Source organism: Puntigrus tetrazona, chromosome 18 (assembly GCF_018831695.1).
Source record: "Puntigrus tetrazona isolate hp1 chromosome 18, ASM1883169v1, whole genome shotgun sequence".
NCBI classification, from domain to species: domain Eukaryota; kingdom Metazoa; phylum Chordata; class Actinopteri; order Cypriniformes; family Cyprinidae; genus Puntigrus; species Puntigrus tetrazona.
In genome coordinates, this window is record NC_056716.1 from 12,691,283 (window position 1) to 12,700,706 (window position 9,424).

The 9,424-nt window shown below is 39.5% G+C and overlaps 1 protein-coding gene across 1 annotated transcript in view; it reads right to left on the reverse strand.

Annotated features, from left to right (window-relative positions):
- The window catches only part of cdon (cell adhesion associated, oncogene regulated), a 37,236-nt gene extending 31,159 nt beyond the window's left edge, over positions 1–6,077 (reverse strand). The window contains exon 1 of the mRNA XM_043216789.1: positions 5,635–6,077. The gene's annotated coding sequence lies outside the window, so the exon portion shown is untranslated. The remainder of the gene's footprint in view (positions 1–5,634) is intronic.
- Positions 6,078–9,424: the final 3,347 nt, after the last annotated feature.

Consider the following 9,424-nt stretch of genomic DNA (forward strand, 5'->3'; position numbering starts at 1 on the left):
AAAGATAAAAAATATTTCCACTTGTTTTAAACCTGTATAAATTTCTTGCTTCTAAACACCAAAGAAAAATTTTGAATAAACAAATTGTCGGTCCCCATTGACGTACATAGTTTTGTTTTATTAAATACTATGGAAGTCACAGGTGACCAGCAACAGGTTTGGAACAACTTAAGGGTAAGTATATGTCTACAGAATTTCATTTTTTGGGGTGTGAATTATGCCTATAAATGACAACACCCATCACAAGAGTAAACTTCCTGTATTATTGTGCTGTTGACTTACATATAGGAGTCAAAGTACATCTTTGATGCACTAAAAGCTAGACTGTTTAAATTGATGAGACCTATCGTATACATTCAATGCTCCTGATAAAGCTGTAATTATTTTAGTTAAGTGCCATCATGACAAAGCTAAATATTAAAATATTGTGATATCTGACTCACAGGGGATCCAAAAGCATAGCTTTTCAGTGTAGTATGGAAATTAATTATGTGAAAAAATTAGGGAGTAGATTTTAAGGATGTGTCTATATTTTCTGTTTAACTAAGGACATTAAAAGTATAATGGGCAATGAATCGCAGAGAAATAAATTCTTACTGTTGCCTCAGACCAGTGGGAGACGGCTCTAGCATTTAGTGAATACCATTGTGATAGCGTCATCATTATAAAGCATAATTTGCTACAATCCAGAAACAAAACCTGTGCAATACACCATTCACCCAATGTACATAACTGCTGGATGGCATCCATCACCAATACCAGGGCCTTAAATCACAGCAAAGCTTTGGCAGCCAGTCGTAATCAGTCTCCAGTTCCTACGGCACTCCAGAAGGACGACGGCTGTCAGCTAACCCGAACTAATGAGACCTGGACTTCAGGGATTAAAGGCAATTATTCCGGGTGGTGGACCAACTCAGTATCACTGTAGTTATGGTATCATCAAATCCTCCACTTCTATAAAACCCTTTATACTGTTTGAAATCAGACGTCATGGTCCCAGTTAAAAATAACCTCAAATTTGTTTGGTGGTTCCTCTAATCAGAACAGGGCTGATTATGTATGCAGTGTAACGGTATGCTTGCAACACCGCATGACCACATCTGTCCTGTCTGCATGGAATGAAAGTAAGGCGATTTACTGAATATCCACAATATGTTCACAATGTATTTTGGCTACAAATGTTAAAATATATTATAAGATATTCATTTATTTTGAAATATTGTCCAGCCCTATGTGAAACTTTATTACTTCATCTCGCCATTTATGGCCAATGGCTAATCTTGGAATGGTGCAGAGAGCAAAGATCATAGCCCCAAGCTAAATAAACCTTCAAACCACACAGCCCTACAAAATCACTTTCATCCCTCCCTGCCCAGGGCGGGGTTAAAAAGAAAGCTGCCTAACATCTGTTGGGCAACAGAGGCAGGGCAGAGGATGACTCCCTAAATACACCAACTTTCTCTCTTACGTTCAAGTCTCCCACGCCAACACGCCTCGACTGCTGCTCAAAGCTACTCAAACACATTCATCACTCACTTTTAATGTGCATTTACATTCTATCCTGCCCGCAGCCCAAACACACACAGATGGAATAAAAAAAAAAAACATAAAACTTTGTCTGAATTGCTCAATCCACTTCTATGAAAACTCGCCCGCCTCTTCCGCCCCAGACCGATCTCTCTCAACAAGCACAATCCTAACTACTCTGAGACAAGGTTTTTGCTTGCCCATGTATTGATCTAAAGCAGTGTTTCCAACCCACAAAGTGCGACAAACTACGACAGACCACCAGAATGACTGGAAAGGCCATCACTGGGTCCGAATCATTACACATGCTTACATTCAAATTGGCCACTTAGCATACCTTTTCAACAGCCCCATGTGTTTATCATTACCCAGAACCCTCTAAACGGCCAAACATTATTCTAGCGCTCTAAATAGAACTGCAGCATTTAGCTCCAGTCTGTACTGGATAACCGATGCCCTGCTAATGATTTATAAATGCTCGCAATTAGCGTAGGAACAACGATGGGTCGTGACTTTAAAATCACAAAATGCCATCAAGTCATTTAATTAGGAAACCAAGAGGGCTCGATCACAAACGTGCAAAGAAACAAAACGGGGAAGCAAAAGCAATTGAAGATAAGTACTTCTCGATCCAACTTATCTAGAGAGACAAATGTAAAGTTGCGCAAAAAAAGTGGCCTCAAAAATTAGAAATCATTTGACTGGAGTATAGGAATGAACGGGAAATGCTCGCATGTCCTCCTCCAGGGCAAAACAAAAACTCAGCGTGGGTAATCTGGAGGTGCCCACCTGTGGCCAAAAGACTAAAATATTCAGGATGATGTTTTCTGGAACGTCAAATCCACCAGATTCTAAGTGCAGCCCCTATGTAAGAAAAGTCTGTTTGAAACAGTGGAAGCATACGGGTATCATTACATTCTAGTAGCAGACAGAAAATCGAGATCCCATCTGAGATGTGGGAGCTTAATAAACACTATCAGTAAATGATCAAAGCTACTGGATGAAAAAGACCAGAACCCTTCCATTTTATCCTTCTCTTTTTAAACCGATAAAAAAATACGAATTGTAAAACATCACGGTTATCGTATACATTTCCTACAAGCTACACAAAAATCGAACTACTAAATTTAAAGCGGTTAAACTACAGCTAAGTGTAACACTGTAGTGTTAGCTGTGGTACAAATTACTAAAGAATTAGTTAATTATACATAATGTCATAAATACATAATGTTTTATTACAGCTGCACTTTTCTGGCAACAAAACAACCAGGGTTTATTAATTAGAGTGATAGCATTAAAATTAACAGACAAATTTACACACACATAGTTATTTGTTAATAAAAAAGTTTTTAAAAAGGCAAAAAAATTAACTTTAATTGCCAGAATTCAAATTACATTTATATTACTCGAAAGTAAATCAATTTCTGCTGCTGCATGGGATGAGCTTTTAGAGACTTTTAGAGAACTGCACAGTGACATGGCACTTGAAATCAAACCAAAAATACAGCCAAAACAACAAAACTGAAACCTTCTACCACTGCAATATATTTTAAAACCAAACTCAAGCTGTATATATATATATATATACACACCATATGTTTGCGGTTCTGAACACTAAACATTGCTTTATCTCTAACCAGAGAGACACCAAACAATTTCGAGTGAGATTTCGTTGTGCAGTGATTATGATGAGATGATAAGCATGTGTTTAATCCATCAGCACAGTTGTCTTCCTCGCCGTATTTTATTCTGACAAGATCGTCTAAAAAATGAGACAGAGAGAGAAAGCCAACAGGTGAAAGAGAACAAGTCGGATTATACGTGACCGAGCTCAACATTCCTGCCTGGACAAAAATAAAGACATGATGATAAAAGTTCACTCGGCTGTCCCACAGCCTCTCATCCTCTGTCTACGCCTTTCACACGTCCCATAAAATACCGCGGCGTAACTGCATAGCAATTTTCGGCTAAATGCATCGGGTTGTAAAAAGCTGTGAATGTATCAAAAATTAAAATGAAAAGTAGTCACATGGTTATATTGATTCATTACACTTGCTTTTCCTGGAAAGCGCTTCTTAAAACTTTTATTGTGCTGGTATCTCGAGATCTCTCGGCCTCTTTCTCTCCCGAGCAGAAAGCATGAGGGCTTTGTTACCCAGCAGTCATGTTGTCCTAACCTCTCTGATCACACAAAAGACACTCACATGCCACATGTAGGCATCCATTTACGCCTCTTTAGAAGCAGAACATCAAAAGAGTCATTACGCCCACGGGAGGAACAATCCACAGATACAAACCTCTATCTGCTGCCAGAATCATAAACATCAGTATGCAAATAAACAATCATTTTCGATCAAACCATGCATTTAAATTAATAGACCCAAGACGCTATCAAATTCAAAACGTATAATCTATTCTGAAGTACATCGCGACTATTACGAGACATTTCATATGGATTTAGGTTGGTTTAAACTCTACAGAGAGTTTCACCTTTCAGCTGAGAGGTTTTTACATAAGGGCACACTTCCTGAAATTGTTTGAATCATGAGAATCTTCTCAAAAGGCTTGAAACATATTGAATATACTTAGAGTAGCAATGCCATTAACATATTGCAAATTTTGCCACAACCTGTTGCATCTTTACAGTACTACCCTACATTTACATTTTCGACAAATACGAATATTTTCATATTTTATCCGTAAACCGATCATATCAAAGTCGTCATGTCAAACGCAGGTTTATGTGATTTAAAACGCACCTCTTGAATAAACCCATTCTGTGAATTATCTATTCTGTGAGAGGTTCTAATTTATTGTTCTTCGATCTAGTGCTATTTATTTTCCAGGACAAAAACCCCACGGATTCTGTCTCACAGGTATCTCATTTCAAAGAGCCCGAGTGTTTGGGGTCTGACTAATGCGTGCTGAGGGGTTCGTTTTCATCAATAGCTATCGTCAAACTGCAACAGTGGTAAAAAAAAATATATATGTTTTTCATGTTAATAAAGACATAGAGTGGATGACAACTTAGACATTTCACAGGAAAGCCAACTACAAAAAGTTGCAAAAGTGCAAAGTTCATTTACATACACAACATGCATTTAACAGTCAAAACTTTCCTATAATATACTCCAGAGCTTACGACCAGACCAAAACACGTGTCGCAGAGAAGAACTCGTCCCATTGTTTTAATGTTTTCATATTTAGTGAGATAACTCTATAAGCGCCCCCAAGGCCGACAGGAACATCATGTTGTGTTTATACAGTTACAGTTACGATTAAAGTCAGTGTCAGAAAATAAGAAACCTAAAGTCAACTCAAACTCAAGGAACACTGAAACGGTTCCATTCATGGAACTCAGGGGTTTTTTCTTTTCAAGTCTGCCACTTTCACACAGGAACAGTTTGGACAGTCTCACTCTGGATACTTTGTTTCAACACACTTTACGCTCTGAGAAAACCAGTGTTCGTGCATTCTAACACAAAATCTTTTACACTTAGATTTTGTATTTATTTCGCACTTTATGTCAGAATCGGTTTTTCACCTCGTACACTTTTTTTGTTTAAAACTTTTTACATTCTTTATACACTTTAAAACATCGTTTCCGCACCCTTTACAATTTTTCCTGCACTAGGATGTTTTGTTTTACAATCTTCAGAAATCTTTTCTGCGCTCTTTGCACGCCCTTTATCGAGTTTGTTTTAAGTCTTGAAATTTGATTTCTAAAATGTAAACTTAGTTTCTACACTCTTGACATTTTGGGAAAGGGGTTGTTTATGTTTGCCCAAACAAGATTTTTTTTTCACTTCTATACACTTTGACATCTAGAGAGTTTACAGTGAAGTCGAGCTTGTTGTAAAACCTGCACACTTCAGTCTGAAGGGAAAGGGTCTCCGTGCATTCAAGGACAAAACAAAAGTCATTTGTAACACTTGGCGTTATTTCTCCTCATGTATGATGTCTGGCAGCTGCGTCTCGTGCAGGAAAAAAAAATAAGATAAGCGAATACACATGAACTTTTCACACCGTTACACTTAGTTTTTTAGCGGAAGACTCTTCACGCGGCACGTCCGTGACGGTGGGTGAAGGCTCTCCGAAGTTTCTTACCTTTCACGGGAGGGCAAAAGCTGCTGGCAGCCGGACACCCTAGCAGTGAAACGCATTATCTTGAAGGCAGATCCGCACGGGGCCCTCCATTAGACGCGGGCGCAAAGTGCAAAACAACGGGGGGAAAATAGTAACGATACGCCGCTTCGCTCGCTTTCTGTCCCAGACGTAAAGACGCGTGAACGCCGCGGAGTCAAAGTACGTACTCAAACCTTCGGATCCCGGTGAAGTTCGTAGTAAGTGAACCCTAGTCGTCTAACTGTTTCACTCTGTCCTCTCTTTTCCCTGCACGCGTTCACTCTCTCTACTACTACTACTGTCTTTTTCTACACACACACACACACACAGAGAGAGAGAGAGAGAGAGGGGATCATATTGCTCAGCAGCTCGTCAGAGCAGGAATGTTCCAGCCCTACAGCAGCAGGGCAGAGCTTCAGTATGCAGGGGGTTGCCCTACTGCGGTGTGTGTGTGTGTGTGTGTGTGTGTGTGCTTAATGAATATTACCAACATACCCGCCTGCACCCCTACAACCCCAAACATCCTCAGCCTGAGTTTGTTTCTAACTGGAATTCTTTTCATTTACATTTTGTTACATTTTACTGTACTATTTTTTTAGTTTAACGTGACCCTGGACCACAAATGCAGTCATAAGTAGCACAGGTATATTTGCAGCAATAGACAAACATACTTTGTGTGGGCAAAATGATAGATTTTTCTTTTATGTCAAATGTAATTTGGATATTATGTAAAGATCATATTCCATAAAGATGTAATAAATTTATCAAAACCCAACTTTTGTTTAGTAATAATACACGTTGCTTAGAACTTCATTTGGAGAAACTTTTTGCAATTTTCTCAATATTTTGATTCATTATTATTCTATTTTTGCACCCCTCAGATTATAGAATTCTATACATTACCTCTGCCAAATGTTTTCCTATCCTTTCGTGTATAAATCTGCATTTTAAAATGAAAAAATGTATCCGTATGACTGATTTTGTAGTCCAGGGTCACAAATGTTTCATTTAAAGATTTAACGTTTCATTCACTCATATTTTAAGAGTATTTATTAAAGTTTATTAAGGTTAATAAAACATTTACCTATGCATTAAAATGCATTTACCTTTGCATTATTCACCTTTCAGCCTACTTGTGTGCAATTTTGAACCAAACCGAGAAGTTTAGAATTAAAATGTTCTCTTTTTTTCTCCCCATTGCTCTAAACCTGTGAAAAGTGAACTTTTACTAAGCATTACTGAGACAGATGTTGGTGCAATGGCAGGTGGTGTCTCTGTTTGCATGCCTCCATAATCCTCAGCAATGCAGGAGTTTTCAGGAAGAATGTGATATATTTGTACAGAGCACATTCCTCGGTCATTCACAGACAAGGACAGTTACAGAAAAGGACAGACTCTTGCATATGCTTTTGCAGTGCCTGTTAAAACCGTGTGTGTTTTTGCCTTGAGAAGATGCATTCTGTGGTTCATTTTGGCCTCTGGACCTTCGGTTGGACCAAGCTTATGTTGTTTGGCCGGGACTATTTCCTCAGCACTTTGTGAGACGAGGGTGTGTGTGAAGAGAAGTTCAGGTGTGGGAGGAATGGCTGACTGGTTGGTGTGTGTGTGTGTGTGTGTGTGTGTGTGTGTGTGTGTGTGTGTGTGTCTACAGCCAGAATTTGCTGGATGCCTGCGCTTGTGCGTGAAACAGTCATCTGTTCTGCGTATAGGCATGTGTAAATAACATAATCATCTCTGCGCATGTGATCATTGGACAAGACCGGTGATGGGACGGCCCACCCGGACCGGTGGACAGCAGGTGCTGCCTGCCTTCTGAAAGTCCGTTCCGGCAGAAGGTGTGATTCAGTTTCTCCAAAGCCTGCAGAGAAACAGGCCGTTTGTGGACTCAGCCAAGCCGAAGAGCCTATAGATTCCTCACACCGGAGAGAGAGAGAGAGAGAGCTGTTGGAGCGTAGGACCTCTTATCTGACAACTGCTGCTTTCTATTCTGCTTGAGAGGAGCTGGACATGCCAACATGCCCTCGGCGCGCCACTTTTCTCCCTTTTGATTTTCATGAGAAACAGATTTACAGCTGTTATCAATACTGAAATATTGTGAAATAAGCATTTTTTTTTACTTTTTAGTGGTGGTTGCATCATTGTTGTTATTGCTCCTATCTATGGTTAGTTATTAAACGGTATTAAATTTGGCACGTAGCACATCCCATGCTGTGGGTGTATATATATATATATATATATATATATATATATATATATATATATATATATATATATATATATATATATATATATATATATATATATATATATATATATATATAGCATTTTTACTTTCAAATGCAAAAAAATACATTTGTATGCAGAACGCTGAACATTCTGAGGAAAACAATGTTAAATAAACACAAGAAGAAATGTGGTGAAAAGTCAAAAGAAAAAAGTATATATAAGTCTTTTATGCTTGGCAAAATGCATTTATTTTACTTATAATACAGTAAAAACAATAATATTGTGAAACATTATTAAAATTAAAAATATCTATTTATGTCATTCATTTGTGTGATGTAAAACCCAATTTTTTGGAATCATTACAGTTTCGCATTATCCTTCAAAAATGCTGATATGGCGCTCAGAAAGCATTTCTTTTCAACACTGTATACATTTATGCTGCTTCATATTTTTGTGGAAATCATGATATTTAACAATTTTACTGTTTTTGTTGAGCACAAGAGACATATTATACCCCTTTTTGCAAAATGTAATATAAGTCTCTGGTGTCCCCAGAAACGCTCTGATTTCCGTACCAGTTTCTTTAAATGCGACTTTTGCTCCCCACACTGTTTTCCAGAATAGAGCTGTTCCATTACAGCTCACACCTGCTAAAAACATCTGTTTTGGTTCTGATTATCATGTTTGTTGTGAGTTTGACACTGAAATCATGTATTAGAATTGAATTAAACATCGAGTAATTCTAAGTTGGGCTCTTTTAACTGTGCTAGTAAGCATTAATGCTAAAACACCGAAGCAACACAACGACGTGATTCAGTAAGTCTATTTCTAATTATCCTCACACAATGTGGTTCGACGCCCGTTTCGAACGTTTTCCCGGCCCATGTTATTAGCCTTTGGCCCGACGGTTCCATTCCTCTCATCTCTCTGCACCTCGGCACAGAGCTTTCGCCTTTTTGAATGGGATTTTGTCAGGAAGAAAAGCTCAGCCCAAGCCAAGAGCAGCGGGCTGTCCGCGAGCCCTGCGCTGGATCTAAAGGCCTCTGTGCTGGGCTGCATGGACTCCTCGGGTCCTGGACTGAAATCAAAGGTGAACCAGGCTCCAGGAGAGGAGGCGTAGACCTCTCCACACACAGGTCATGTATGTAACATCTCTCTGTTCAACCACAGAGATCTTTCTCGCTCTAGTTCATTACCTCTGTTTTGCCCTCCTTTCCTCTGGCTTTGTGTTTTGGGCCGGTGGGAGTGTGTGCGTGCACGTGAGAAGGAGAGAGCTGCTGCGTGGCGGGCTCAGAGGCGTTGAGGAGGGGTTCGAGGGGAATAATTTGACACAGTCTCATGTGAAAGGCCAGAAAGCGGGCAGTCCGCAGGGAGCAGGGGTCTTCGTACAAAAGAGTTTGGAGGGGGTCAGGCACAGCAGTGAGAGACTTAGAGAGGCCGGAGCCATGCTGGGAAGTGAAGCGGCTACACAGATTCCTCCCCGGCCCTGCAGTCTCTGTTTCTCATACCAACATGTCAGTTCGGAATGAGAAACTGTTCTGAAGGC